Source organism: Crinia signifera, chromosome 1 (assembly GCF_055691185.1).
Source record: "Crinia signifera chromosome 1, ASM5569118v1, whole genome shotgun sequence".
Lineage (NCBI taxonomy): Eukaryota > Metazoa > Chordata > Amphibia > Anura > Myobatrachidae > Crinia > Crinia signifera.
In genome coordinates, this window is record NC_139217.1 from 252,039,593 (window position 1) to 252,054,968 (window position 15,376).

The following is a 15,376-nucleotide window of genomic DNA, read 5'->3' on the forward strand; positions in this document are numbered from 1 at the left end:
AGAGGGGAAAGAAGGAAAGGGAAGGGAAAACATAGATAACGGTGAATTGCATAACTTCCGGGATATTTCAAAATGGTATTCAAACATAGAATTAAGTTATCTAATGAGAGGCCTAGCCCCTAAGGCTGGCCGCCCTTGCATCAGTAGAATAATTGAACGAAAAACAACAAGTGTTAGTATAAACATAGCAATTAACAGATTCATAGCAATAACCTGTGTCGTAAACCATATAAATGGTATATATATATATATATATATATATATAAAATACTTATGTGTGATTCCTCTGCACTGTAGTGGCACTCAATATCAAATGGTAGTATGGGTAAGTGCGCGCCAGGTATTTCTAGGAACGAGGGAAATATTCATGGTAGGTATATGTCTCTGCGAGTAAAAGTCAGCATGTGGCACTAGATGTACAATTCTCACTAAGCAGGTTTTGACATTAGTATGGGTCCATCTTGTGGCAGAGCCGAGAACAGCAAGGAGTGCACATGGTATATAGTGGATCAGTCACAGTAAGACATATGTCGGGGGCTGCGAGGGTTGGTTGCAGATTCTTTTAAATAAGCTTCAGCGTCACAGACATTCAGGAAGTCCTTGTAGGACGAACCCTCGAAGATTCAGTAAGGCGAACTTGCGTCCGTCGCGGATTAGGGCAGAGCACACAGGAGAAAAATCTTTCCTGGCTTTGGTTAATTCAGCAGAGTAATCCTGGAACAATAGGATTTTATGTCCCTCCCAGGAAATATATCTTAGCTTGAGGGAGGCAGTCCAAAATAATTCATTGTGCAAGTAATTTAGTGCCTTGAAACTCACTGCGCGTGGTCTGGCTCCCTCTTGTGGCTTCTGGGGTCCCAATCTGTGTGCCCTCTCAATCACTAAGTCCTCACATCTGTTCTGGATGTTATGTAGTGTTGGCAGAGTGATTTTAATTAAGTCAAACAGGTCTTGCCCACTTACAGACTCAGGGAGTCCTATTATGCGGAGGTTATTACGTCGTGACCTGTTTTCACGGTCTTCTTAAGTTGCTGTATACTTACCTGACCCTTGCTGGGATTCCATCCTTCCAGCATCAGTATTTTGAATGCTGACATCCCAAACACTCATCATCCATATCTATTCCAGACCTGAACCACAGTATTTCCTTCATATAAAAATCTATTACTATAAAAGCAACACGTTAATTTGGATTACAATAGCTATATTTGTATCTGGAAAATACAGCAGTATAAATGTCATGTTCTACTAATATGACATTTATGGGCAAATTTATGTAGGAGAGAAAAAGCTCTTTCTCAAGTACAAACCTATGCTGAATGTTTTTCCCTAGCTATCAAAGAGAGCCCCTGAATAGAACATGAAATGGGATGGTGACTCTCTTATAGCTCTTCGGGTATAGAAAGGCACCCTAAAAACACTATCTGGGTTTTACCCAAAATAAACCAACAACAGAATGCATGCATAAACAGTAGTAAACACAAGGTGGTGCTAGTCAAAGTGGTTAGAAAAAAAGGTGAAAAGTGGCAAGACAGATTAATATATCAAAAATAATATAAGGAGAGAGAGTGTGTTGTGGACAAATATATGTTTTCAATAGACTATTAAGCAGATATCTATAGTTATATATTTATCATTGTGTTAATTAGCATCCAGTGAATCGTACAACTGTCTATTCATGTATCCTGTTGGAAAAGAGTTTCACCAGGTTTCCCTGGCAAAATCTTTCCCATGTTTTTCCTAGTTAACAAAAGCCGTGGTGGTAGAAGCATAGTCAAAGTTATCTCTCCTCTGTTGCCATCTCAAAATGGCTATAATAACAACCAGAAGTCAAACTGGGAGCCAAAGTCTGATCATCTCGGTCCACTGAACAGACAAGGACAGATCATGTAAGCTCTGACCCGTCAACACTGCCTGGGGAAGCAATAAGAGAGTTCCTCACACATCCCATATTGCTGAGGATGGTATCACTCCGTTGCTTGAACAATAAATTGTGTAATGATAGATTATCCATTACTACGTAAGCTAGAATAATAGTTTTTGCTGCATAAATAGACCCAAAATTGAAATATTATGCTGTGTTAGGTTTAAAAGTGATAACTAGAGACAGGATTATATGCATTTGCATATTTGCATATGCATTCGCATATTTTGCGCATTCTCACTTGTTATTGCATATTTTACCTAAAATCTAGTGATGGTGCATATATTAGGACCCACCACCTTTCCACCCACGAATCACAGCACTGATTTGCCCTCCTGCTGGCCAGGTAGTGGTAGAGTGTGCAGGCCGAGCCAATATGTGCGCAGTGTGGGGGACATTGCTCTAGGCTGCCAATCTATTTTAATAAAAGTCAGTCGGGGAGGGTTATGCCACAAAGCTCCTGAACCTTTGCCTGCCCCTGGCCTGGGACTTTGCACCAAGAGAGAGACTTCTGCAGCAGAGGAGGTGGGCGGAAGGATTGTAACATCACGCGGTGCAGAGAAAACTCCGGGTCACAGGGAGAAAGCTTTCCACTGCGCCGCTTTCACATGCTATGCTGACATTTGATCCATCTGCGCTGGAGATGAGGGTCTGTGTAGTTGATAACAGAAGAGCCTAGGATGCTGCAGTCTGCTGTAGCAGCCTGGAGGAAAAAAAATCCTGTGTACAGCCTTAAACATCTGCAGGTGCTGTGTGCCTATTTTTGAGGTTTATTTGCAACTAATAGGATGCTGATTTTTAAATAAATAAGTTAAAAATGACTTTTTTTTCATTATTCAATGTAGCATATTTTAACACTTTTCATGCATATTTTAAGTCTTTTTCATGCATATTTGCATGCATATTTAAAGCTTTTTATATTGCATATAATCCTGTCTCTAGTGATAACCAATAATAAGGATTTTGAGAACTGTATTATTCTAAAGCAGAGTTGTAAGTATTAATATGGCACTTTGTAAGAAAAATACTTATAAATATAGCTAGATACAGTATTACTAAGACAGGGTAGATACCTTGGTAATGTCAAAAACCACAGTATTTGTATGTAGAATGTTGCATTATGGGCTATAATTCACTTGCGGTTCTTGCTGCTGATGCTGCTATCTTTCGCCGAATGCATTTTTGATTATATTTATTATGCAGAAGCTAACCTGAGCATAGGGACTAGGGTTGGCCATCGACCATCAATGATTCATACTCATTGATGGTTTATGTTCGATGTAGAATACTTTTGCCATCGATGTGGAAGAAAAAGATCCTACATCGAAGGCACAGCATAACCGAATAGGTTGGGTTTTTTCCCATCCCCAACACCTGCGAAGCCATGCTCCCAAGTTCTGATTGGCCCACGGGCCAGTTAGTAAAAGAGAAGGAATGGACATGAATTGGTGAAACCATCGATGGTCATCCATTGCATAGTATGCTGACCATCGATGGGAAATTGCAATATCAGAATCAAAGTTTACCATTGATGGTAACTGCATCAATGGTCATCTCTAATAGGGATGCCCACTGCTGTCTGCATTCCATCCAACAGAAGTATAATTGCAGAACCATCATTACCATTGTTGAAAATCAGGTCATGTCACATGGTCTGAGTGCCTCTGTAGGTGCGCAATATTCCTTGCATTTAAATTGTTTAAAATATGTTATGATACAAAGACGATTTATCCTCACTAATATATATAATCTTTGACAACACAGCAAATGTAAAATAATGTATAACAAGTCACACATTCATGCCTTTAACGAAGGCACCAACATACCAATACACTTACTATTCTTTTAACATGCTATCATTAACCAACTTTAGACATGAATGCAATCTATAGAGCCATGAAAACATCACCAGCCCTTGGATTATGGAGAAACTTGTCTTCACTCGTCTCAATGTCAGAATTTCATTGATGAGTTGGGTGCAGTGATACAAATTGCCTCCAATAGGTGTGTCTACCACATGAAGTTTTCAGTACAGGGAAATCTGCCAGGGAGGCTTTCTGACTTTACAGATCTTGTAGCAACCCATCTATGCTGCAGCTAAAACAAACACAGCTCACTCAATAGGAAACAGCTATGGTCTTTCTAGTAAACCCTACACATAGGGGTGATCTAAAATGTTACCTGTTTTCCTCCACAAGTACTAAACATGACCCGGAATGACCTTTTGAACATAGTTTTGTAAAATGTTGCTAAGTTGCCAAGCCCTGTATGTCTACCAGATAGTGGTAAGGAGAACACGTGTGAGCACACTTCTCCATTGCAATACACAATTTTAGAGACAAATCATAATTGTCTCTAAAATTGTGGCAGTACGGATGGTGTAATGGTTAGCAGTACTGCCTCACAGCTCTGAGGTCATGGGTTCCATTCCCACCATGGCTCTAACTGTGCGGAGTTTGTATATTTTCCCCGAACTTGCGTGGATTTCCTCCCACAATCCAAGAATATACAGGTAGGTTAATTGGCTCCCAACAAAATTAACCCTAGAATGACTGTGTGTGCGTGTACATGTGGTAGGGAATATAGATTGTAAGCTCCACTGGGGCAGGGACTGATGTGAATGTTCAACTATAATCTGTAAAGCGCTGCGCAATATGTATGTGCTATATAAGAAACTGTTAATAAATAATAATTAATAATATTTGTACATAATGACTTCATAATTATAAATGATGTTATGAAAGGGTGGAACAGAATAAGTTATTAAAATTATCCTTATAGTAATATAATAGAAAGGCTTTATATTACTTTACTATGTAAGACATAATAACATTCTTTACACTTCACTCAGTATACTTGCAGTGAATTTCTGTGTTACATTAGCTTCATGTCTAAAGGTGCCCATACACTGCCTGCGACGTCTTGCAGCAGTGTACGGACACCCGATGGACTGCAAGCCGCCGGGACCTTCCGGCGGCAGGGACACATGCGATCCGTTGTCAGGGGCGGATTGGGGACTAAAAGTGGCCCTGGAAAATATCTGAAAGTGGCCTCATGTGGCGGAGCCAGCATAACAATAGGCGGCGCCACAACCAGCAGCACTGGGCCGAATATTTACTGCAGTTTATTGGGCGAAGGAGGTGGGGTGGGAGGAGGTGGGGCCGCATCCATCAGCAGGGCCCTGTGCGGCATTGCTGCCACTGATACATTGCCTTCAGGGGTGGCTCCAGAAAAAAATTACAGGGGGACACCATAACAGGGAAGGGAGGAGAGGGGGGGGGGTATTTATGCATGTTCCCAGAACAGTTGGCAAAGGGTGGCTACAGGGAGAGACATAGGGAGCTAGGGAAGGTAAGGTGGACGGAGGGATGGGAGTGAGAGTGGGTGAGAGGTACAGGAGATGGGGAGAGGGAAGAGGAGTCAGTGAGGCACAGAGAGCGAGGGGAGAGTGAGATGGAGGGGAGAGAAGAGGTTAGTGGAAGAGAGAGAGGGGGAGAGAAATAGGCCGGGAGAGAGGGGACGGGGATGGTGTGAGAGACAAAGAATAAGTGAGAGACATAAAAATAGGGGAGAGATAGGGAAGACAGAGAGAATGTAAAGAACGAGAGGGTGCATGAGAGAGGAGAGTAAGTGAGATTTGGTGAGAGAGGTTACAAGAGAAGAGGGGGTAGGTGAAAGGAGGAGAGAAGGGGGCAGAGGGACTGAGTGAGGGGAAAATGAGTCACAGGTATAATAGGGGGAGGGGAAGTCAGAGAGAGGAGGGATAGTGAGAAAAGGAAGAGAGAGAGAAAGTGAGAGGGGGTGCATGAGAGGGGTAAGTAATGGAGAGGGGGTAAGAATGGTGGAAAAAGAAAGAGAGGTAGAGAAGGAAAGGGGGTGGTAGAGAAGGCAGAGCAGAAGCAGGCAGGTCTTTGAAAGTTACAAAAAATTACTCCTAATCCTTCCTCCCCCTCAAAGTGGCGAGTGTACCTCAGGTAGCTTTACCTCTCTTCAGCGTCGGGCCTCTTGTCTGCGGTCCCCTGGTGCAGAGCCTCAACCTCCTATCTGCGGTGCCGGGCTTTTTCTTGTGATGCCTGGCGCTGGGCCTCCTCTGTCCAATCCACGCTGACAGGCTTCCTCTCCGCCATCCACAGCAACAGGCCTCCTCCTGATCCACGGTGCTGGTAAAAGAGGGCTGCATCTCCTTGTTAGAGGAGGAGACTGGGTTGTAGAGGAGGAGACGGGGGTTAGAGGAGGAGAGGGGGTGGTAAAAGAGGAGAGGAGATGGTAAAAGAGGAGGAGAGGGGGTTGTATAGGAGAGGGGTAGAGAGGGGGTGTAGGGGAGGAAACAGGGGTTAGAGGAGAATACATGGGGTGGTAGAGGAGAGGGGGTTTAGAAGAGGAGGAGAAGGGGGGTGGTAGAGGAGGAGAGGTGTGGTGTAGGGAGATGGGATGGTGTAGGGGGAGTGGCGATGATATGAGGAGATGGGGTGGTAAAGGAGGATGAGAAGGGGGTGGTAGAGTAGGAGGAGAAGGGGGTGGTAAAGGAGGAGGAGAAGGGAGTGGTAGAGTAGGAGGAGAGGGGGGTGGTAGAGAAAGGAGAGTATGCAGGTGTTACATAAATTACTTTGCGTCTCCTAATCCTTCCGAGTGAAAAGATGGGTCGATTCAGACACGTTATTTTGGATCCAAATTCGGCCCTATCCCTGATGGTCGGAGTCTGCACATGTGCAAGGCGCGAGCATGCGCAGACCCTGGGAGCCTATGAGAGGGGGGGGGGCTGCAACAGGCATCACTGTATCTCTACACACGCCCAGCAGAGGTATACATGTGCTGAACCAAACCTCTCTACCTCCCCTCACAATGCGGGGTACCCCTGTCACTAATGCTTTCGGAAGCTGGAGTATCTGTAATTAGCATCAACGGCAGTGTCTCCCATAATCAGTGCAGCAACGACAGCGGGTCCCTGTCATTAGCGCCGGCGGCAGCGGGGGTTCCTTAATAAGCAACGGCAGTAAGTACCTGTCACAAGCGCAGACCCGTTATTAATGCAGGTGGCAGTGTGTCCTATCTTTAGCACTGCAGCCGCAGGTACCAGTCATTAGCGGCAGTGGGGGTACCTGTCATCAGGGGCATAAGTAGCACTTTTTGGACCCCATGGCAAAATTTTCAAGGGGCCCCCCTTACACTTAATAGGCATTCTCTACATACATACACTACTGCTCTCATTCATATATACATGCACTGCCGTTCTCATTCATACATACATACACTGCCACTTTCATTCATACATACATGAGCTTATACATACATACACTACTGCTCTCATTCATACACACATGCACTATCCCTATCATTCATACATGCACTGCCATTCTCATTCATACATACAATGCTGCTCTCATTCATACACACATGCACTGTGCTCTTATACATACATACATACACTACTGCTCTCATTCATACATACATGCACTGCCATTCTCATTCATGCATACATGCACTGTCGCTCTTATACATACATACACTACTGCTCTCATTCATACATACACGCACTGCCGCTCTCATTCATACATACATGAATTTAAACATACATACATACACTACTGCTCTCATTCATACACACATGCACTGCCCCTATCATTCATACATACATGCACTGCCATTCTCATTCATACATACATGCACTGCCCCTATCATTCATACATACATGCACTGCCATTCTCATTCATACACACATGCACTGCCCCTATCATTCCTACATACACTGCTGTTCTCATTCGTACAAACATGCACTGTTGCTCTTATACATACATACATGCACTGCCCCTATCATGCATACATACATGCACTGCCGCTCTTATACATACATACATACATACATACATACACTACTGCTCTCATTCATACATACATGCACTGTCGTTCTCATTCATACATATATACACTCGATCTCTCATTCATACATACACTACCGCTCTCATTCATATATACATGCACTGCCCCTATCATTCATATTGTACATACACTGACCCATTCATACAGACATACATTCTGACTCTCTCTCTCTCTCTCTCATTCATACATACATACATACACTACCATGCTCAATCATACAAATATGTACTGATGCTCTCATTCATTCGTACATGTACTGCCGCACTCCTTCATACATATTTGCACTGCCGCTCTGATTCATACATACATACTTAAACCGCCACCTCATTCATGCATACAGGTACTGCCGCTCTGATTCATACATACATACTTACACCGCCACTCACATTCATGCATACATGTACTGCTGCTCTGATTCATACATACTTACACCGCCACTCTCATTCATGCATACATGTACTGCCGCTCTGATTCATACATACATGCTTACACCGCCACTCTCATTCATGCATACATGTACTGCCGCTCTGATTCATACATACATGCTTACACCACCACTCTCATTCATGCATACATGTACTGCCGCTCTGATACAGACATAAATACATGCAGGGACAGCCTCATTCATACAAGCACTGTCACTCTCATTCAACTATACATACACGCACTGACTGCCTCATTCATACATACAATGAGATTTTTTTTTCTTATCCAACTTTGTGACTTTATTGATGGGTCGGCCACTTTATACTCCTAGATATCACTAAACTGTGTACAATTAGGAACTGAACATTATAGGAGAGCGAGACAGAAAAATTAAACAAAGCAGACCTGTCTGGAATAGCAAATGTCATAGTTAGCATAGTGTTCTCTCGGCGCTCATAACGTAGTAGGGATGGCCATCGGCACATCCCCCATCGATGGCTTCTAGAGCAGGAACCATCGATGGCTATAAACCATTCTACCTCACACCATCGATAGTTCCTGCCATTGCTTAGCCGCGCAGAGCAACGGGAAGGGTTGCTGCGGGCAGCATGCCCGGCCAGGATCCGCACGCATGCGCAGAAGAAACTTTAGCCATCAATCCAGTTTCATTTTCTTTTTCGGCAGGGCGGGCCGCCTGCAGCGATGCAGCTGGATGCAATGAAGCTGCGCTCGCAGTGCGCATGTGCCCCCAACTTTTATCATCGGAAGCCATCCATCGATGGCATAAAACTATTCGACCATCCACTATCGATGCCCAAAACATCGAGCACTAGGTCCCAACCATCGATGTTTTTGGAACATTGATAGTCGATGGCCATCCTTACGCGGTGTACACAAGAGCATAATCTTCAGGTGGATCGAGTTAGAAGTTACATCTATACAGACTAACCTTTAAAAGTTTAATTTTCCCTCCTCGTCTGTGAATCTGTTTTAGGGGCCCATTTATCAAGCAATATTTGCGGTTAAATCCCCGAAAACTGATGTTTTCGGGGGTTAATCGCAAATATTAAGTATCCCCTAAATGTATGAAAGGGGGACCGCAGCAAGAATATCTCATCCCTGCTGCGATCCCCCCCTGCACTGCTGCCGGCTGCATCCCCCATAGGTTTGTATGGGGGATGCGAAGCTGCCCGATGTATCAACATCGGGCAGCCTGGTATCGCACCCCTGGGCTATCGCCATTCTGATATGGCGATAACCCATTATAGCCTATGGCTGCGGGATCGCAGTGCTGAGCGGGGCAGTGTGGTCAGAGGGGTCGGCGGGGGTCAGCGCATTCCGGGTCAGGGCTTCGCAGGGACGGGCTCCTTTCGGAGCCCTGTCCCTGCGCCCTGGTAATAATACATCCAGGCGGTATAATTCAACACCGCAATGCGATGCCCGGCGATGTCATCACGCCGGCATCGCTGTATATTGATAAATCCGCCCCTTAAAGCCTTTCAGTTGCTGGAGAGGGCGAGACTATATATATATATATATATATATATATATATATATATATATATATATATATATATATATATATATACACACACACATATATATATATATATATATATATATATACATATATAATATATACATATGTACATATATACATACATATATATACATATATAATATATACATACATATATATATATATATACATATATAATATATACATACATATATATATACATATAAAATATATACATACATATATATATACATATATATTATATACATACATATATATATACATATATATATACATATATATATATATATATATATATATATATATATATACACATATATATATATACATATATGTATATCTCTTGTCCAGCAGGAAAGGAAATCTAATACCTCGCAATCACTCTGAGGCACCCAGCAACATTGAAAAAGCCTTCGGTATTTACCGCTGAGTGGGTGGGTTGATGTGCTGCTGGCTGCTGCTGATATCCACGGCCGGCCCCAGCACATGATGTAGATGAGTTGCTGACATCCCCGGAACCGCTGCTGACAATCCCGGCCAGCGCTGCAGCTGAGCCTGACATCCCCACGAGACCGCGCTGCTGCTAGAGGAGGGGGCGGGGCAGCGACGACTCTTGAAAGCGGGCGGGAGGAGGCTGGGACTCATTCAGCAGCAGGGCTGCTGCTGAATTAAAAATTACACGGGGGGTACTGTATTTCGGCGGCGGCCTCACTATGATCGGCCTCCCGGGAATCTTCCCGGTAGACATAATGGCCAATCCGCCCCTGTCCGTTGTGATGGATCGCATGCGTCACTGCTTAGCGCCCGTCCCAGAACGGGTGGTCGGACGGCCAGCCGGTCCGACCACCTAGTCGGGTCCGATGCTCACGGGACCGCGCATTGGACCCGACTACCTGTCAGGGAGAGGCGATTTGGTCCGATTTAACGGCCCGATTGGTCGCAATCGGCCGAAATTGGACCAAATCGCCTTGATGTATGCCCAGCATTACAGGATAAACAAGCAATGGAATAGATTCACTTATATTAACTGTAACTTTATAAACAGTAACTTTTGTCCACAGCATCTCTCATATACTATAGCTTGTGGAAGAGGAAGTACAAACACCCTCAAGGATATACTTGCACCTTTGACAGATGCCTTTGCTATGCACACACCCTAGGACAGTGTTTTTCAACCTTGGTTTTTAAGGCACACTAAGGGTTAAATTAACTAAAATGGGAGTTCTATTGAAGATGGAAGGTTGCCCATGGTAACCAATCATATTCTACTTATTTAGAATCTTCTAGAACAGGAATGGGGAAGCTTCGGCCCTCCAGCTGTTGCTGAACTACACATCCCAACATGCCTTGCAACAGATTTATCATGGGCAAATAGCAAAACTGTAGCAGGGCATGTTAGAATGTGTAGTTCAACAACAGCTGGAGGGCCAAAGGTTCCCCATTCCTGTTCTAGAAGATAATTTATATAATCTGATTGGTTGCTATGGGCAACATCCCATCTTCAATAGAACTCCCATTTTAGTACATTGTTCCCCAACAGTCCAAGTTTTATGGATAGCCATACTGGGCTTAGTTGGTTTAATATGACCATCTGTATTTAAAATTTGGATCAGGTTCTCAAACTCAGTCCTCAGGACCCCACACAGTTCATAATTTTTAGATAACCTATGGATTTTTAAAATGTGACAGTTGGTGATGCACAGTGCTCCTGCTGGGTGACCTTTAAAATGTGACCTGTGTGGGGTCCTGAGGACCGGGTTTGAGATCCACTGGTCTAGTATGTAGTAGCTTAATATGTATATAAAAATACAATGCTTTATGAGCTACAGATGAGCAAGTCTATACTGTACAGAATATGTCCATGGGGATATTGCAGATTGTAGAGACCCTGTATATCAGGTGAACAGCGCATCAAAACTAAGGAGAACACTGGATGTAATAGTAGCACAAGTAAGTTATGGGTTTTGGTCTGGAGACTTCCTTTAAGAAAAGACTATGCTAACTCTCACCCATCCCCCCTGCCAGTTCATGCATAAACTATTTTCTATTTTCAGCCAAGAAAACAGCAATGTTTTTACATTGAGCATAATGCATTATTGTGTTTATAAATACACAAACATTTCTATTCCATATACGAGCACATTTTGGAAAGCGCTTATAAATATGTTTATATGCAAAGGAGGGTGGTGCATCAAACTGTGGAGAGTAATAAAGTGATGAGAGATAAAGTACCATTGAATCAATGTCTAACTGACAGTTTACAGGCAGTGTTTAAAAATTAACAGATGCTGATTGGTTGGTACTCATATCTCTCCAAGGTTTGATACATCTCCATCAATGGTCACTTGTTTAGTCACACAGCAACTTCTCCCTAAATATAAAATCTCGAACTGAGTAAAATTCATTTGACAATATATTAACATTAAATCCTGTCTTCATTGGGGAAGGGAGAAGGAGGGGGGGGAGTTACACATGGAATTTACTCTTACCTGATCCATTCATAAGTCCCCTATCATATTTCTGCTGCTTAGGGGGGTATTTAACTTCAGTCTGGGATTCCGACTGTGGTAACATCCCAACAGTCGGAATCCTGGGCCATTTTTGTTTCTTCTGAATGTAACTCAATGGCCGGAATTCAATGTTCCAGCTGTTGAGTGTCGGAAAATGTGCGGATCGGTGAAAACGGATTGCTGAAAAAAATCTGTGAATTCGACAATCTGTGGCCGCATACAACATAACAGATCCAACTTTTTTAAAGTCGGATCTGACACCCTTAACGACAGCATTGAATAGGTGAGTGGTGATATTACCTTTGTCGGGAAATATTGGCACAGAATGAATACCTCCCTTAGAGCTCTTATTTATTTATTAACAGTTTCATATATAGCGCATACATATTCTGCAGCGCTTTACAGAGAATATTTGAACATTCACATCAGTCCCTGTGAGCTTACAATGTTTATTCCCTATCACATTTACTGTACATGCAGACACAGACATTCTAGGGTTAATTTTTGTTGGAAGCCAATTGACCTACCAGTGTATTTTATACCCTAATAACATCGGAGTAAACCCACGCAAGCACGGAGAGAATATACAAACTCTGCACAGTTAGGGCCATGGTCGACTCAGCGCTGTGAGGCAGTAATGCTAACCATTACACCATCCGTACTGACTTTATCAATATATTACATGGGCCAGCATGGCAAGGTGCAGTGCTATAACTGTAATTTTATACATCAGTGTAAATGTCTGCTGGAGACGCCACTGAAATGTGTGCTCTAGTCTGCTCATACTTGCATATAAAACACACAAAAAATATGCTCCACAAACAGAAGATCATCCAAATCTGCAACACCCCAAGGTTCTTTAATTAAATGTCCCTGTCCTTTATCTGTTTCTGATGTGCTGCTTGCCTGGTCCTGCCACTCACATGCATACACTGTGGGAGGGAAATCAGAACACACATGCTTGTTTGCATCCATACATTGAGATTAATGTACAGAGGAGCAGCGTGGGGTAAGAGTCAGGATAATATGCTGCATATTACATTTTCTAGAATTACATTAAAAATAAATACAGTATACCTAAATGACTGTACTAACAAGTGGTCCTTTGGCCACAACATGCCAGATTGCAAAACTTTTTGACTTGTGTTATACTTAAACACACACTCAGTAGACTCATTACCCAACAGATAACAATGGTCATATGATACGCAATTCCCACGGCAGTTTCAGGAATGAGAAGGAAAAAAAATAAAGAAAGATATTGTTTTCAAATGTGATTGCATGTTACACATATTGTGGCTGATTCTGTGGGGTCAATGGAATTATATACAGTGGGTGCAAGTTGCCACTGTCACATTGTTTCAGTGCCAGCAACTTTACCCGAAATTGCACCCCCCACGTCCTGATTTCTGCCCAAATTTGCACAAAATTGCTTACAGTTGTATGGGGCTGTGAGCACATATTGGGCAAGTTCTGGCTGCCGCAAAAGTGTCTCGCGGGTGTGAGGGACTTGCACACAAATGGATTAACCCAATAAATTGGCAGATATGCAAAAGAAAACAAGTAACATTACACCTGGCGATAAACCATGATGCAGTGCAAGAGGCGCAAGCGCTGCATTTGCATGTACATTGTTATTTAGGAATCATACCAGCCAATTACAGATGGAGCAGGCTACATCTTTGCAGGGTCTGGCGATTCTACCGCCATCCACCGCTAGTGGCCGGCTACCACCAGGGGCGCTCACGCATGAGACGCACGCGCGCCCCGTGGCAACGGAGCATGGTACACACGCGCGACCTAGTCTCTATCGCCGGCGCTCGCCAGTGAAAGGCATCTGGCGAGCGCCGGCCAAAGATGGAGCCTGCTCCATCTGTACCTCCTGTCATTTTTCAAACACAGTCTGTAACATGCCAGTTAGGAGCTGTATACTTGGTACTTTGGGGGAAATTTACTAAAGGAAATTTGTAAAAAATAGGTGTATTTGTATCCAGAAATACACTTATTTTTGACATGTACTATCCCGAAAATATGGCAATTCGTATTCGTATTGATAGCACATCAATACGAATACGAATTGCCGTATTTTCGGGATAGTAAATGTCAAAAAGGAGTGTATTTCTGGATACAAATACACCTATTTTTTTTACAAATTTCCTTTAGTAAATTTCCCCCTTTATCTCCATCCAAGTCTTAGTAAATAGACCCCTTATATTAAAGCCCTCCCAAATTGAAATCTCCCTGCACATTTAGGTCTCTCTCACCTGCAGTGCAACGTGGTTTTGACAAGTTGCAAAGTTACTTGCGTTTCCATTCTCTACTCCCAACTCAGAATCAACCCCTTAGCATTTAACACTTCCCTCCAACAATTCTACAACTTACCTTATTTGTTCCAGGATAGAAAGCAATTATTTACTCACACAATAAGTGAAGACGTTGCTTGGAAAAGATCACACTCAGACAGCTTGTCTTCAGCACATGAAGAGCATCAGCATACTAATAGGCTATTTAGCTGTTGTGCCGTGTTGTGGGATGACGCCTACTTGTTTGTCGCACGTTGTTGTGTTATAAGTGAGCAAACACAATTACCTGAAAAACCTGCAGTACAGGCCCAGCCAATTGAGATGCTTGCTGTTCCGATATCACTTGTCAGCTGAGGGATCAGACACTGCCGCTTCCACTGACAGACACTGCAAGTTTCTATGGAGCTGTTGTTTCTGTCACAGCCTTAGTTTTCCATACGCTGCTCAATGGGTGTTTCATATTTCACACACAGCACACGCCTATTGAAGGTTATGTAAGCTATGAAGGAGCTGCGAAAATCTTTTTTCACTTAAGTGACAGAATGTGCTTATAAGTGGTGTTAAGTGGCGTGCGTTCAACTGATGAGCTCATGTAGCAGCCTGAGCTTTTCTTTTCATCCATTGTTTGGCTAAGCCAATCATGCGTCTAAATTGTCACTGTGTCTTAGCTGGGTTTTCATTCTATGTAAAGAATGGAATGTGCAGCAGAGAGGAGTCTGAGATAGCAAGTTCAGTGTCCGATGCTGGAGACATACTGTTCCCCCATACTAATAAACGCTGACAGGAATTTATGTAG

General features: G+C 43.2%; 1 protein-coding gene across 3 annotated transcripts in view; it reads right to left on the bottom strand.

Moving 5' to 3' along the window:
* Nucleotides 1–15,090, bottom strand: part of HOPX (HOP homeobox) — a 57,790-nt gene extending 42,700 nt beyond the window's left edge. Inside the window, exon 1 of one of the 3 annotated variants that reach the window (XM_083180123.1) lies at nt 14,660–15,090. The gene's annotated coding sequence lies outside the window, so the exon portion shown is untranslated. The remainder of the gene's footprint in view (nt 1–14,659) is intronic. The other 2 variants (XM_083180120.1, XM_083180118.1) reach the window with 2 other exon arrangements.
* Between the last annotated feature and the right edge of the window lie 286 nt (nt 15,091–15,376).